The sequence below is a fragment of the Bos grunniens genome, chromosome 9 (assembly GCF_055505025.1).
Source record: "Bos grunniens cultivar Pamir isolate PY7600 chromosome 9, Bosgru_T2T1.0, whole genome shotgun sequence".
In the NCBI taxonomy this organism is placed as follows: domain Eukaryota; kingdom Metazoa; phylum Chordata; class Mammalia; order Artiodactyla; family Bovidae; genus Bos; species Bos grunniens.
The window spans coordinates 20427138-20444620 of record NC_141173.1 but is presented as its reverse complement, the minus strand read 5'-3'; the positions used below and the strand labels follow the sequence as shown (position 1 = coordinate 20444620).

The following is a 17483-nucleotide window of genomic DNA, read 5'->3' as shown; positions in this document are numbered from 1 at the left end:
ACACGTGTTCCCCATCCTGAACCCCCCTCCCACCTCCCTTCCCGTACCATCCCTCTGGGTCATCCCAGTGCACCAGCCCCAAGCATCCTGTATCCTGCATTGAACCTGGACTGGCGATTCATTTCTTATATGATATTATACATGTTTCAATGCCATTCTCCCAAATCATCCCACCCTCTCCCTCTCCCACAGAGTCCAAAAGACTATTCTATACATCTGTGTCTCTTTTGCTGTCTCGCATACAGGGTTATCGTTACCATCTTTCTAAATTCCATATATATGCATTAGTATACTGTATTGGTGTTTTTCTTTCTGGCTTACTTCACTCTGTGTAATAGGCTCCAGTTTCATCCACCTCATTAGAACTGATTCAAATATATTCTTTTTAATGGCTGAGTAATGCTCCATTGTATATATGTACCACAGCTTTCTTATCTATTCATCTGCTGATGGACATCTAGGTTGCTTCCATGTCCTGGCTATTATAAACAGTGCTGCGATGAACAGTGGGGTACACGTGTCCCTTTCAATTCTGGTTTCCTTGGTGTGTATGCCCAGCAGTGGGATTGCTGGATCATAAGGCAGTTCTATTTCCAGTTTTTTAAGGAATCTCCACACTGTTCTCCATAGTGGCTGCACTAGTTTGCATTCCCACCAACAGTATAAGAGGGTTCCCTTTTCTCCACACCCTCTCCAGCATTTATTGCTTGTAGACTTTTGGATCGTAGCCATTCTGACTGGTGTGAAATGGTACCTCATTGTGGTTTTGATTTGCATTTTTCTGATAATGAGTGATGTTGAGCATCTTTTCATGTGTTTGTTAGCCATCTGTATGTCTTCTTTGGAGAAATGTCTATTTAGTTCTTTGGCCCATTTTTTGATTGGGTCGTTTATTTTTCTGGAATTGAGCTGCAGGAGTTGCTTGTATATTTTTGAGATTAGTTGTTTGTCCGTTGCTTCATTTGCTATTATTTTCTCCCATTCTGAAGGCTGTCTTTTCACCTTGCTTATAGTTTCCTTTGTTGTGCAGAAGCTGTTAATTTTAATTAGGTCCCATTTGTTTACTTTTGCTTTTATTTCCAGTATTCTGGGAGGTTGGTTGTAGAGAATCCTGTTGTGATTTATGCTGGAGAGTGTTTTGCCTATGTTCTCCTCTAGGAGTTTTATAGTTTCTGGTCTTACATTTAGATCTTTAATCCATTCTGAGTTTATTTTTGTGTATGGTGTTAGAAAGTGCTCTAGTTTCATTCTTTTACAAGTGGTTGACCAGTTTTCCCAACACCACTGTTAAAGAGATTGTCTTTTCTCCATTGTATATTCTTGCCTCCTTTGTCAAAGATAAGGTGTCCATAGGTGTGTGGATTTATCTCTGGGCTTTCTATTTTGTTCCATTGATCTATATTTCTGTCTTTGTGCCAGTACCATACTGTCTTGATGACTGTGACTTTGTAGTAGAGCCTGAAGTCAGGCAGGTTGATTCCTCCAGTTCCATTCTTCTTTCTCAAGATCGCTTTGGCTATTCGAGATTTTTTTGTATTTCCATACAAATTGTGAAATTATTTGTTCTAGCTCTGTGAAAAATACCGTTGGTAGCTTGATAGGGATTGCATTGAATCTATAGATTACTTTGGGTAGTATACTCATTTTCACTATATTGATTCTTCCAATCCATGAACATGGTATATTTCTCCATCTATTAGTGTCCTCTTTGATTTCTTTCACCAGTGTTTTATAATTTTCTATATACAGGTCTTTAGTTTCTTTAGGTAGATATATTCCTAAGTATTTTATTCTTTTCATTTCAATGGTGAATGGAATTGTTTCCTTGATTTCTCTTTCTATTTTCTCATTATTAGTGTATAGGAATGCAAGGGATTTCTGTGTTGATTTTATATCCTGCAACTTACTATATTCATTGATCAGCTCTAGTAATTTTCTGGTGGAGTCTTTAGGGTTTTCTATGTAGAGGATCATGTCATCTGCAAACAGTGAGAGTTTTACTTCTTCTTTTCCAATCTGGATTCCTTTTATTTCTTTTTCTGCTCTGATTTCTGTGGCCAAAACTTCCAAAACTATGTTAAGTAGTAGTGGTGAAAGTGGGCACCCTTGTCTTGTTCCTGACTTTAGGGGAAATGCTTTCAATTTTTCACCATTGAGGATAAGGTTTGCTGTGGGTTTGTCTTATATAGCTTTTATTATGTTGAGGTATGTTCCTTCTATTCCTGCTTTCTGGAGAGTTTTTATCATAAATGGATGTTGAATTTTGTCAAAGGCTTTCTCTGCATCTATTGAGATAATCATATGGCTTTTGTTTTTCAATTTGTTAATATGGTGTATTACATTGATCGATTTGCGGATATTGAAGAATCCTTGCATCCCTGGGATAAAGCCCACTTGGTCATGGTGTATGATCTTTTTAATGTGTTGTTGGATTCTGATTGCTAGAATTTTGTTAAGGATTTTTGCATCTATGTTCATCAGTGACATTGGCCTGTAATTTTCTTTTTTTTTTTTTTTGTGGCATCTTTGTCAGGTTTTGGTATTAGGGTGATGGTGGCCTCATAAAATGAGTTTGGAAGTTTGCCTTCCTCTGCAATTTTCTGGAAGAGTTTGAGTAGGATAGGTGTTAGTTCTTCTCTAAATTTTTGGTAGAATTCATCTGTGAAGCCATCTGGACCTGGGCTTTTTTTTTTTTTTTTTTTGGAAGATTTCTGATTACAGTTTCAATTTCCATGCTTGTGATGGGTCTGTTAAGATTTTCTATTTCTTCCTGGTTCAGTTTTGGAAAGTTGTACTTTTCTAAGAATTTGTCCATTTCTTCCACGTTGTCCATTTTATTGGAATATAATTGCTGATAGTAGTCTCTTATGATCCTTTGTATTTCTGTGTTGTCTGTTGTGATCTCTCCATTTTCATTTCTAATTTTATTGATTTGACTTTTCTCCCTTTGTTTCTTGATGAGTCTGGCTAATGGTTTCTCAATTTTATTTATCCTTTCAAAGAACCAGCTTTTGGCTTTGTTGATTTTTGCTATGGTCTCTGTTGTTTCTTTTGCATTTATTTCTGCCCTAATTTTTAAGATTTCTTTCCTTCTACTAACCCTGGGGTTCTTCATTTCTTCCTTTTCTAGTTGTTTTAGGTGTAGAGTTAGGTTATTTATTTGACTTTTTTCTTGTTTCTTGAGGTATGCCTGTATTGCTATGAACTTTCCCCTTAGCACTGCTTTTACAGTGTCCCACAGGTTTTGGGTTGTTTTGTTTTCATTTTCATTCATTTCTATGCATATTTTGATTTCTTTTTTGATTTCTTCTATGATTTGTTGGTTATTCAGCAGTGTGTTGTTCAGCCTCCATATGTTGGAATTTTAAAAAGTTTTTCTCCTGTAATTGAGATCTAATCTTACTGTATTGTGGTCAGAAAAGATGCTTGGAATGATTTCAATTTTTTTTGAATTTACCAAGGCTAGATTTATGGCCCAGGGTGTGATCTATCCTGGAGAAGGTTCCGTGTGTGCTTGAGAAAAAGGTGAAATTCATTGTTTGGGGGTGAAATGTCCTATAGATATCAATTAGGTCTAATGAGTCTATTGTATCATTTCAGTTTGTGTTTCCTTATCCAAATTGGAAAAGAAGAAGTAAAACTCTCACTGTTTGCAGATGACATGATCCTTTACATAGAAAACCCTAAAGACTCCACCAGAAAATTACTAGAACTAATCAATGATTATAGCAAAGTTGCAGGATATAAAATCAACACACAGAAATCCCTTGCATTCCTATACACTAATAATGAGAAAACTGAAAGAGAAATTAAGGAAACAATTCCATTCACCATTGCAACGGAAAGAATAAAATACTTAGGAATATATCTACCTAAAGAAACTAAAGACCTGTATATAGAAAACTATAAAACACTGGTGAAAGAAATCAAAGAGGACACTAATAGATGGAGAAATATACCATGTTCATGGATTGGAAGAATCAATATAGTGAAAATGAGTATACTACCCAAAGCAATTTATAGATTCAATGCAATCCCTATCAAGCTACCAACGGTATTCTTCACAGAGCTAGAACAAATAATTTCACAATTTGTATGGAAATACAAAAAACCTCGAATAGCCAAAGCGATCTTGAGAAAGAAGAATGGAACGGGAGGAATCAATCTACCTGACTTCAGGCTCTATTACAAAGCCACAGTTATCAAGACAGTATGGTACTGGCACAAAGACAGAAATATTGATCAATGGAACAAAATAGAAAGCCCAGAGATAAATCCATGCACATATGGACACCTTATCTTTGACAAAGGAGGCAAGAATATACAATGGATTAAAGACAATCTCTTTAACAAGTGGTGCTGGGAAAGCTGGTCAACCACTCGTAAAAGAATGAAACTAGAACACTTTCTAACACCATACACAAAAATAAACTCAGAATGGATTAAAGATCTCAACGTAAGACCAGAAACTATAAAACTCCTAGAGGAGAACATAGGCAAAACACTCTCCGACATACATCACAGCAGGATCCTCTATGACCCACCTCCCAGAATATTGGAAATAAAAGCAAAAATAAACAAATGGGACCTAATTAAACTTAAAAGCTTCTGCACAACAAAGGAAACTATTAGCAAGGTGAAAAGGAAGCCTTCAGAATGGGAGAAAATAATAGCAAATGAAGCAACCGACAAACAACTAATCTCAAAAATATACAAGCAGCTCCTACAGCTCAACTCCAGAAAAATAAACGACCCAATCAAAAAATGGGCCAAAGAACTAAATAGACATTTCTCCAAAGAAGACATACAGATGGCTAACAAACACATGAAAAGATGCTCAACATCACTCATTATCAGAAAAATGCAAATCAAAACCACTATGAGGTACCATTTCATGCCAGTCAGAATGGCTGCAATCCATAAGTCTACAAGCAATAAATGCTGGAGAGGGTGTGGAGAAAAGGGAACTCTCTTACACTGTTGGTGGGAATGCAAACTAGTACAGCCACTATGGAGAACAGTGTGGAGATTCCTTAAAAAACTGGAAATAGAACTGCCTTATGATCCAGCAATTCCACTGCTGGGCATACACACTGAGGAAACCAGAAGGGAAAGAGACACGTGTACCCCACTGTTCATCGCAGCACTGTTTATAATAGCCAGGACATGGAAGCAACCTAGATGTCCATCAGCAGATGAGTGGATAAGAAAGCTGTGGTACATACACACAATGGAGTATTACTTAGCCATTAAAAAGAATACATTTGAATCTGTTCTAATGAGATGGATGAAACTGGAACCTATTATACAGAGTGAAGTAAGCCAGAAAGAAAAACACCAATACAGTATACTAATGCATATATATGGAATTTAGAAAGATGGTAACAATAACCCTGTGTACGAGACAGCAAAAGAGACACCGATGTATAGAAAAGTCTTATGGACTCTATGGGAGAGGGAAAGGGTGGGAAGATTTGGGAGAATGGCATTGAAACATGTATAATATCATGTATGAAACGAGTTGCCAGTCCAGATTCCATGCACGGTACTGGATGCTTGGGGCTGGTGCACTGGGAGGACCCAGAGGGAGGGGAGGGGAGGGAGGAGGGAGGAGGGTTCAGGATGGGGAACACGGGTATACCTGTGGCAGATTCATTTCGATATTTGGCAAAACTAATACAATATTGTAAAGTTTAAAAATAAAATCAAATTAAAAAAAAATAAAGTTTGTGTTTCCTTGTTAATTTTCTGTTTAGTTGATCTACCCATAGGTGTGAGTGGGGTATTAAAGTCTCCCACTATTATTGTGTTATTGTTAATTTCCCCTTTCATACTTGTTAGCATTTGTCTTACATATTGTGGTGCTCCTATGTTGGGTGCATATATATTTATAATTGTTATATCTTCTTCTTGGATTGATGCTCTGATCATTATGTAGTGTCCTTCTTTGTCTCTTTTCACAGCCTTTGTTTTAAAGTCTATTTTATCTGATATGAGTATTGCTACTCCTGCTTTCTTTTGGTCTCTAGTTGCATGGAATATAAAAATATGGAACGCTTCACTGATTTGTGTGTCATCCTTGTGCAGGGCCATGCTAATCTTTTCTGTATCGTTCCAATTTTAGTATATGTGCTGCCGAAGTGAGCACCACTCCAGTATTCATGCCTGGAGAATTTCATGGACAGAGGAGCCTGGCAGGCTACAGTCCATGGGGTCACAAAGAGTCAGACATGACTGAGTGACTAACACACACACACACATACACATGACTCACCACAGCTCTCCACAGTGAGAAAAATGAGATGAGCTTATTATTGCCCAGGCGAACAGAGGCTCTTTGAGTTTGGTTCAGTTCAGTTCAGTCGCTCAGCTGTGTCTGACTCTTTGCGATCCAATGGATTGCAGCACCCGAGGTTTCCCTCAGATCAGATCAGATCAGATCAGTCACTCAGTTGTGTCCGATTCTTCGAGACCCCATGAATCGCAGCATGCCAGGCCTCCCTGTCCAACACCAACTCCCGGAGTTCATTCAGACTCATGTCCATCGAGTCAGTGATGCCATCCAGCCATCTCATCCTCTGTCATCCCCTTCTCCTCCTGCCCCCAATCCCTCCCAGCATCAGTGTCTTTTCCAATGAATCAACTCTTCGCATGAGGTGGCCAAAGTATTGGAGTTTCAGCTTTAGCATTGTTCCTTCCAAAGAAATCCTAGGGCTGATCTCCTTCAGAATGGACTGGTTGGATCTCCTTGCAGTCCAAGGGACTCTCAAGAGTCTTCTCCAACACCACAGTTCAAAAGCATCAATTCTTTGGCGCTCAGCTTTCTTCACAGTCCAACTCTCATATCCATACATGACCACAGGAAAAACCATAGCCTTGACTAGACGGACCTTTGTTGGCAAAGTAATGTCTCTGCTTTTCAATATTCTATCTAGGTTGGTCATAACTTTCCTTCCAAGGAGTAAGCTTCTTTTAATTTCATGGCTGCAGTCACCCTCTGCAGTGATTTGGGAGCCCAGAAAAATAGAGTCTGACACTGTTTCCACTGTTTCCCCATCTATTTCCCATGAAGTGATGGGACTGGATGTCATGATCTTCGTTTTCTGAATGTTGAGCTTTAAGCCAACTTTTTCACTCTCCACTTTCACTTTCATCAAGAGGCTTTTTAGTTCCTCTTCACTTTCTGCCATGAGGGTGGTGTCATCTGCACATCTGAGGTTATTGAGATTTCTCCCAGCAATCTTGATTCCAGCTTGTGTTTCTTCCAGTCCAGCGTTTCTCATGATGTACTCTGCATATAAGTTAAATAAACAGGGTGACAATATACAGCCTTGATGTACTCCTTTTGCTATTTGGAACCAGTCTGTTGTTCCATGTCCAGTTCTAACTGTTGCTTCCTGACCTGCATACAGATTTCTCAAGAGGCAGGTCAGGTGGTCTGGTATTCCCATCTCTTTCAGAATTTTCCACAGTTTATTGTGTTCCACACAAAGGCTTTGGCATAGTCAATAAAGCAGAAATAGATGTTTTTCTGGAACTCTCTTGCTTTTTCCATGATCCAGCAGATGTTGGCAATTTGATCTTTGGTTCCTCTGCCTTTTCTAAAACCAGCTTGAACATCAGGAAGTTCACGGTTCACATATTGCTGAAGCCTGGCTTGGAGAATTTTGAGCATTACTTTACCAGCGTGTGAGATGAGTGCAATTGTGCAGTAGTTTGAGCATTCTTTGGCATTGCCTTTCTTTGGGATTGGAATGAAAACTGACCTTTTCCAGTCCTGTGGCCACAGCTGAGTTTTCCAAATTTGCTGGCATATTGAGTGCAGCACTTTCACAGCACCATCTTTCAGGATTTGAAATAGCTCAACTGGAATTCCATCACCTCCACTAGCTTTGTTCATAGTGATGCTTTCTAAGGCCCACTTGACTTCACATTCCATCACCAACTCCCAGAGGTTACTCAAACTCATGTCCATTGAGTTGGTGATGCCATCCAATCATCTAATCCTCTACAAACCCCGTCTACTCCTGACTTCTATCATTCCCAGCATCAGGGGCTTTTCCAATGAGTCAGTTCTTCACAACAGGTGCCCAAAGTATTGGAGCTTCAGCTTCAGCAGCAGTCCTTCCAATGAATATTCAGGACTGAGTTCCTTTAGAATTGGCTGGTTGATTCTCCTTGCAGTCCAAGGAACTCTCAAGAGTCTTCTCCAACACCACACTTCAAAAGCATCAATTCTTCGGTGCTCAGCTTTCTTTATAGTCCAACACTCATATCGATACATGACTACTGGAAAAACTGTAGCTTTGACTAGATGACTAGATGTCTAAATAATATCTCTACTTATTAATATGCTGTCCAGGTTGATCATAGCTTTTCTTCCCAGAAGCAAGTGTCTTTAATTTCATGGCTGCAGTCACCATCTGCAGTGATTTTGGAGCCCAAGAAAATAAAGCCTGTCACTGTTTCCACTGTTTTCCCATCCATTTGCCATGAAGTGATGGGACCAGATGCCATGCTTTTTGTTTTTTGAACGTTGAGTTTTAAGTCAGCTTTTTCACTCTCCTCTTTCACTTTCATCAAGAGGCTCTTCAGCTCTTCTTCACTTTCTACCATAAGGGTGGTGTCATCTGCATGTCTGAAGTTGTCGATATTTCTCTCAGCAATCTTGATTCCAGCTTGTGCTTCATCCAGCTTGGCATTTCCCATGATCTAGTTTCCCTGGTGACTCACACAGTAAAGTGTCTGCCTGCAGTGTGCGAGATCTGGGTTTGATCCCTGGGTCGGGAAGATCCCCTGGAGAAGGAAATGGCAACCCACTCCAGTACTCTTGCCTAGAAAATTCCATGGATGGAGATCCATGTCCACAAAGAGTCGGACATGACTGAGTGACTTCACTTTCTTTCTTCTTTCTTTCTACTCTGCCTATACTTTAAATAAGCAAGGTGACAGTATACAGCCTTGACGTATTCCTTTCCTAATTTGGAACCAGTTATTCCATGTTTGATTTTAACTGTTGCTTCTTGACCTGCATACAGATTTCTCACAAGGCAGGTAAGGTAGTCTGGTATTCCCATCTCTTGAAGAATTTTCCACAGTTCATCATGATCCACACCATCAAAGGCTGTGTGGATGAAGCAGAATTAGATGTTTTTCTGGAACTCTATTGTTTTTTTCTATGATCCAACAGATGTTGTCAATATGATCTCTGAAAGATGAACACCCCAGGTGGGTAGGTGCCCAATATGCTACTAGAGAATAGGGAAGAAATAACTCCAGAAAGAATGAAGAGATGGAGCCAGAGCAAAAACAATGTGCAGTTGTGGATGTGACTGGTGATGGAAGTAAAATCCCATGCTGTAAAGAACAATATTGCATAGGAACCTGGAATGTTAGGTCCATGAATCAAGGTAAATTGGAAGTGGTCAAACAGGAGATGGCAAGAGTGAACATCAACATCTTAGGAATTAGTCAACTAAAATGAACTGTAATGGGCAAATTTAATTCAGATGACCATTAAGTGTATCTATGGGCAAGCATCCCTTAGAAGAAATGGAGTAGCCCTCATAGTCAACAAAAGAGTCCAAAATGCAGTACTTGGGTACAATCTCAAAAATGACAGAATGATCTCTGTTCGTTTCCAAGGCAAACCATTCAATAGCACAGTAATCCAAATCTATGCCACAACCACTAATGCCAAAGAAGCTGAAGTTGAATGGTTCTTTGAAGACCTACAAGACCTTCTAGAACTAACACCAAAAGAAGATGTGCTTTTCATCATAGAGGAATGGAATGCAAAAGTAGGGAGTCAGGAGATACCTGGAGTATCAGGCAAGTTTGGCTTTGGAGTACAAAATGAAGCAGGGCAAAGGCTTAACAGAGTTTTGCCAAAAGAATACACTGGTCATAGCAAACACCCTCTTCCAACAACACAAGAGAAGACTCTACACATGGACATCACTAGATGGTCAATACCAAAATCAGATTGATTATTCTTTGCAGACAAAGATGGAGAAGCTCTATACAGTCAGCATAAACAAGACTGGGAGCTGACTGTGGCTCAGATCATGAATTCCTTATTGCAAAATTCAGACTTAAATTGAAGAAAGTAGGGGAAACCACTACACCAATCAGGTAGGACCTAAATCAAATCCCTTATGATTATACAGTGGAAGTGACAAACATATTCAAGGGATTAGATCCAATAGACAGAGTGCCTGAAGAACTACGGACAGAGGTTTGTGACACTGTATAGGAGGCAGTGATCAAGACCATCCCCAAGGAAAAGAAATGCTAAAGGGCAAAATGGTTGTCTGAGGTTGTCTTACAAATAGCTGAGAAAAAAAAGAGAAGCAAAAGGCAAAGGAGAAAAGGAAAGATATACCCATCTGAATGCAGAGTTCCAAAGAATAACAAGGAGAGATAAGAAAGCCTTCCTCAGTGATCAATGCAAAGAAATAGAGGAAAACAATAGAATCGGAAAGACTAGAGATCTCTTCAAAAAAATCAGAGATTCCAAGGGAATATTTCATGCAAAGATGGGCACAATAAAGGAGAGATACGGTATGGACCTAACAAAAGCAGAAGATATTAAGAAGAGGTGTCAAGAATACACAGAAGAACTGTACAAAAATCATCTTCACAACCCAGATAACCCTAATGGTGTGATCAATCACCTAGAGCCAGACATCCTGCAATGTGAAGTCACATGGCCTTTCAGAAGCATCACTATGGACAAACCTGTGGAAGTGATGGAATTCCAGTCGAGCTATTTCAAATCCTAAAAGCTGCTGCTGTGCAAGTGCTGCACTCAATATGCCAGCACATTTGGAAAACTCAGCAGTGGCCACAGGACTGGAAAAGGTCAGTTTTCATTCCAATCCCAAAGAAAGGCAATGTAAGAATGCTCAAACAGATTTGTGAAGGTCACTTGATAAAATGGCCAGCTCTTCCCAAAACCCCACAGGGAGGTTCACCAGGACGTGTAGCAGCCCTGCACAGGGCTTCCCCCAGCTGCTCTCACGTGGATGGAAAAAGAGAGCAGAGGGCAGGTCGATGCTGCTAACATGAAAGAGACAAAAGAGTAAAAATGAAAAGGAGCCCAGACAGGTTGGGGACCATACAGAGAAGAGAAGAACAACCTCCCCCAAACATTTTGTAATTGAACTCCTCTGGGGGCAACAAGAGAATGTGTTACATCCACAAAATAAGAAATGGAGAGCTCTTGAAGTCGATATCTGAAAGCTGAAATGGAAAAAGTCAGTAAAACTGCTAGGAGATAAACTTCAGGAAATAGACCAGGAAGTAAAACAACATGAAAACAACACCACCACTGTCACAACATCCACGACAAACCCAAGAGAGCTCCGAGGGGAAAATAGGAAAGAAACCGTAGGAAAGCCAGAGGGCCAAACTGGAAGGTAAATTTCAATAATTAGAACTGCTTAAAGACAAGAGACAACATGGAAAGGAGGAAATGACATAAAGAAGTCATGAGACCACTACTATATTTAAAATAGATAACCAACAAGAGGGGCTTCCCTCGTGGCTCAGTGATAAAAAAAAATCCACCTGCCAGTGCAGGAGATGTAAGAGATGAGAGTTTGATCTCTGGGTCAGGACGATCCCCTGGAGGAGGGCGTAACAACCCACTCCAGTATCCTTGCCTGGAGAATCCCATAGACAGGGGAGGCTGGTGGGCTACAGTCCATAGGGTCTCAAAGAGTCGGACACAACTGAAGTAACTTAGCCCACAAATGTGCTGCTACTGCTAAGTCGCTTCAGTCGTGTCCGACTCTGTGCGACCCCATAGACGGCAGCTCACCAGGCTCCATCATCCCTGGGATTCTCCAGGCAAGAACGCTGGAGTGGGTTGCAACAGTCCTAAAAATTCTGTATAAGTCAGAATTTTCCCAATATCTCAATATGTAAAAAAATTTTTTTCTCAGTACTATTTCTGGACCATATATTTGGGCCAGGAGGAGCTCTAGGCCTTAAACTCTAAGATCTCAACAAGCAAATACCTGTTAAAAACATTGGAGGACTTCCCTGGTGGTCCAGAGGTTAAAACTTGCCTTCCAATGCAGGACGTGTGGATTCAATCCCTGGCTGAGGAGCAAAGATCCCACATGCCTTGTGGCTAAAAACACCCCCACCAAAACATAAAACAGAAGCAATATTGAAACAAATTCAATAATGACTTTTAAAATAGTCCACATCAGAAAAATTATTAAAAAAAACAAAAAGATTGGATTCCCAGAGGATTTGTTGCCCTAAAATATTCCTGTCCATAATTAAACACAGAAGCCAAATCACCAAAATAAGGTTACTGGACAATGGTGGCATTGAAACACTACGCGGAAACCCCGGAGGACTGCACGTAAGCAGCTCAGGAAGCCCCCAGCCACTGTCTTAGCACTGGGAATGCACAGAGGGCAAAACAGGTCCTTTCCTCACAGACCTCATGTTCTACGAGGGGAGACGCTAAACAAGCAAACATGTTTCCCTTACCTGGTTTGTTTATTTCACAAACATATAACATGGCTGTGTGCCACATTCTGCTCCAAGGACTTTAAAGAGTAACTTAGTTAGTCCTCCCAACAGTCCCATAAAGCAGGCATGTTAACATCTCCAGGGCTTCCTCGGTGGCTCAGTGGTAAAGAATCTGCCTGCAGTGCAGGAGACACAAGTTCGATCCCTGGGTGGGGATGATCCCCTGGAGAAGGAAATAGCAACCCGGTCCAGTATTCTTGCCTGAGAATTCCATGGACAAAGGAGCCTGGCGGACAGCAGTCTGTGGGGTCGCAAAGAGTCGGGACTAAACAATGACAGCAAATTAACATCTTCATTTTTCAGAAGTGGAAACTGAGGCAGAGAAAAATAAGTCCTTTGTCCAAGGTTCCACAGCTGGTAAGTCACAGGTGGAGGCTGCACACAAAGGCTGCCACCTTCCCAGCCACCGGCCTGCTCTCCCGGGACAGATCAAGGAGCTGGAGAGTCTTGTGGGGCATGGGCTGCTTTCAGCACGAGTGTTGGGGCAATACGTCTGAATGGCTCTCCATGGGCTTTGGAGCTCAAGGTTCTCTGCAAATTCTCATGGTCAAGGGGAGTCTTTTCTTACTTTCCACCCTCATGATTAATTTCAAAAGGAATAGGAAGTTTCTTGTTTAACAAGTGATGTCAGACTCCTTAAATTATTCAAGGTCACAGTTGCCAGGAGCCGTGTCCACAATCCCCTTGCCAGCAATGGTTACCCTGGTTTCTTGGGAATTTTTTTTCCCTCTCATGACTATAAATTAGATTCCACCAATGCAATTAACTTTTGCCCCATTTCATACATGTGATAACACACTTCTGCTTCATTTTCTGGTGTGAATGGTTTAGCAGTATGTGACTATTTCTATGCTTATATTCACACACACTCTTTGGATGTTTTTATAGTTGCTATTAAACATCGAATCTGTAGGACCCCAGGAAAATATCCTAGGCATTATCTACCCAGATAGATTACCCCAAGGTTTCATCTTCCCTTTACTTTGGCCTTTAGCAAGGGAGTTATGGCTCAGACGGTAAAGCGTCTGTCTGCAATGCAGGAGACCCGGGTTCAATCCCTGGGTTGGGAAGATCCCCTGGAGAAGGAAATGGCAGCCCACTCCAGTATTCTTGCCTGGAAAATCTCATGGACCGCGGAGCCTGGTAGGCTACCGTCCATGGGGTCGCAAAGAGTCGGACACGACTGAGCGACTTCACTTTACTTTGGCCTTTACAGTTCATCTGTCAATGTTCTTATGATGCTTGCTGCTGCTGCTGCTACGTCGCTTCAGTCGTGTCCGACTCTGTGCGAACCCATAGACGGCAGCCCACCAGGCTCCCCCGTCCCTGGGATTCTCCAGGCAAGAACACTGGAGTGGGTTGCCATTTCCTTCTCCAATGCATGAAAGTGAAAAGTGAAAGTGAAGTCGCTCAGTCGTGTCCGACTCTAGCGACCTCATGGCCTGCAGCCTACCAGGCTCTTCCGTCCATGGAATTTTCCAGGCAAGAGTACTGGAGTGGGGTGCCATTGCCTTCTTCCTTATGATGCTTACCAGTGTCTAAATCTTTATTTATATAGCTTGGTAAAGAAATTGAAGAACGAAAGTCCCCAACGTGTCCTCAGTCTTCCTGTGCTTTCTTCAATTATTTTTTTAGAATTAATTTTTATTGGAGTATACTTGATTAACAGTATTGTGTGTCAGATGTACAGCAAAGTGAATCAGTTCTGCATATACATATACCCAAAGAACTGAATAGAGTTCCCTACGCTATACAGTGTGTCCCTATTGGTTGTCTATTTTAAATATGTGTGCGTGTATGCTCAGTCGCTTTGTGTTTGACTCTGCGACCCTGTGGACTATAGCCCACAAGGCTCCTCTGTCTGTGGGATTTTCCAGGCAAGAATACTGGAGTGGGTTGCCATGCCCTCTTCTTGGGGATCTTCCCAACCCAGGGATCGAAACCACATCTCTTGCATTGCAGGTGGATCCTTTACAACGAGTCACCAGGAAAGCCCCTATTTTATATATGCTTGTGTGCTAAGTTGCTCCAGTTGTGTCTGACTCTTTGGGACACTGTGGACTGTGTACATTTTATATACAGTAGTGTGTATATGTCAGTCTCAATGTCTCAATTTATGCCTTACCCCCTTTCCTCCTGGTAACAGGAGAATCTTAAAATTAAACGTATGGTGAGAGCCTTTCTTGGCAATGGCATTAGCACAGCTATGGAAGCTGGGAGCCCCAGGTAAACTTATCTTTTCACTGTTAAATGCCATACATTTTCATTAGGTGGTCAATAGAAATGATACGATTGCTCAGAAGCTCAACCCTGATATTTAAATTTCCTGTTCTCGACCTCAATGCGGGCGTATATCAGAGCCGTGGAGTGTGGTGACATTTATGACACTGCAGCTCTGCTCTGTGATTAGACACTGGTAATTCAGAGGTTAGCCTATGGGCCAGGGGTGATGCCAGCATCTTCTAAGTGGCATCGTGGTCATTGCAAAGCTTGCAATAAGAATAACAAATAATATCTGGTTTTGCAAACTGCACCTCCATTCTCTGTAGCATCACGTAAGTCGGTAGTTTGGGAGGAGGGTCTAGTCTGTGTCAGGCCCCCAACCCACGGGTGGGAGGAGGGGAGGATGAAGAAATAAAGAATCGGAGGAGGTAACGGAAAAAGATCGGAGAAGACAATGGCACCCCACTCCAGTACTCTTGCCTGGAAAATTCCATGGACGGCGGAGCCTGGTAGGCTGCAGTCCATGGGGTCGCTAAGAGTCAGACACGACTGAGCGACTTCTCTTTCACTTTTCACTTTCACGCATTGGAGAAGGAAATGGCAACCCACTCCAGTACTCTTGCCTGGAGAATCCCAGGGACGGGGGAGCCTTGTGGGCTTCCATCTATGGCACGCACAGAGTCGGACACGACTGAAGCGACTTAGCAGCAGCAGCAGCAGCAACAGAAAAAGATAAAAGTCACAGAAACTAGGTGTGTTCATCCGAGTTCTCCACAAAGGGTTAAATTCGGTCTGGTAAAAAGAGCAATTTGTGAACTTCATCTTATTTAAGTTTTCAGTCAGTTGATAAAAGTCGACTTCAGGACCTCCCTGTTGGTCCGGTGGTTAAGACTCCACGCTTCCCTCTGTATCCGGTGCAGGTTCTATCCCTGGTCAGGGAACAGAGATCGCACATGCCTTGCAGCATGGTCAAAAATATGCATAAATAAATAAAAATTAAAAGGTTAAAAAAAGACCCTTGACTTTATAGCCTTCAGGTCAAGGTATATCTATGTTTTTTAATCCCAAATTCCAAACAAAGGAGAGACCAACCAATTCAGAGTCTCAAGTGGGAGGTATACTTTACCGTGAAGCTGTAAAGTTTTCTCAGAACTGCAAGAAAAGTGATTTATCCCAAGGACGTTTGGGATAGCTGAGTTCCAGTACCACTGCATCCTGTTTCTGAACATTTGGATCCAGACAAACCTCGTCATCTTGAGACAGTTCTTACCTTTAGCAAATGTATCAACTAGTGAACCATCAGGCAAGAGCCACAGCAGATCTTTGAACTGCCAGGAGGGACCCTGAATCCAAAGTGCTACAGCCTGGCCCCTCTACTCCTAAGACCTGCACTTACAGGGCTGGTTACCACTCCATGAAGAGCTCAGTCACTGTCATGCCCTCTGACTGTATCTGCTCTTTCTTGCTCTGAATTATAGTTTAATTTTCTCAATGGCAGCCTTGCTTTTGCTTTTCATCAGATGGGACAAATTCCAGATCCTGTAGAAAGTCTTTTGCATTAAGCAAGGTCTTCAGTGAGATGTAGCTGGCTGAGTTAGGATGACAGGTGCACGAGATCCTTTCTTCTGGTCTGGGGGAAGCCTGGCTTGAGCACTTGGCCTCAGAGTTGACCATGGTCAGGAATCTGAGTCTTATGGGCAGAGGCATCCTGCTTTGTTACAGGTTTTCTGTGGTCTCCTGGGAGTGGTGATGTGGAGTCAGTTTTGAAGCCTTCTTTTTCTTCTTCTCTGACTCCTTCCTAGTTGTATATGTTGCAGGCAGCTGGGAAATGTTACTTGGTAACACAGGATCCACAGATGCTGTATTTGGACTAGTTAACTCTTCAGGTACATTTCAGTCTTCTCTGGCCTTTACAGATGGAAGAATTGCAGAGAGATTCTTGGAAACAGTTGATTGTGCTTTGGATTCTCCTTTCTCCCCTGGTAACAAGATCTTGAGTCACAGTTAACTTTAGCATCCCACAAACACCTCTGTTTTAGGCCAGTTATATCATCATCTAGATCGATTTTTTTCTTTTTTATAATTTTATTTGTCTATTTATTTGTTTTTGGTGTGCTGCATCTTCCTTGCTGCACAGGCTTTTTCTCTAGCTTCGGCCAGGGGGCTGCTCTCTAGTTGCAGTGGGAGGGCTTCTCATTGCAGTGGCTTCTCATGCTGCAGAGCACAGGCTCTGGGCTATGGGGCTTCAGCAGTTGCCGCACGTGGGCTCAATAGTTGTGGCCCACAGGATTAGTTTTTCTGAGGTATGTGGGATCTTCTCGGATCAGGGATTGAACTCATGTCTCCTGCATTGGTAGGCAGATTCTTTACCCCTGAGCCACCAGGAAGGCCCCTAGATCAGTCTTGATTGGAGATCTTTTCTTAGCCTTAATTTTGACTTTGAAGTAATATTTTCCACAGGCTTAGCTTTGGACAAAAACCTAACCTGTTCTGATTCTACAGTTCATACACTGGACCCATCTCATGTACCCATTTTTTTTTTAAGGGTGAGAAAAATGATTGCTTGGATTACAATGTTTTTAAATTGAAGTATGGTTGATTTACAAATATTGTGTTAGTTTCAGGTATACAGTGAAGTGACTCAGTTATATATATGGATAACTGAATATATACATTCTTTTTCAGATTCTTTTCCCTTTTAGGTTATT

At 41.5% G+C, this 17483-nt stretch overlaps 1 non-coding gene across 1 annotated transcript; it reads right to left on the bottom strand.

The window, feature by feature from the left end:
• Positions 1 to 6042: 6042 nt before the first annotated feature.
• Positions 6043 to 6148, bottom strand: LOC147365661 (U6 spliceosomal RNA). The gene has a single exon (XR_015133521.1). It is a non-coding gene; the product is annotated as a U6 spliceosomal RNA (small nuclear RNA).
• Positions 6149 to 17483: the final 11335 nt, after the last annotated feature.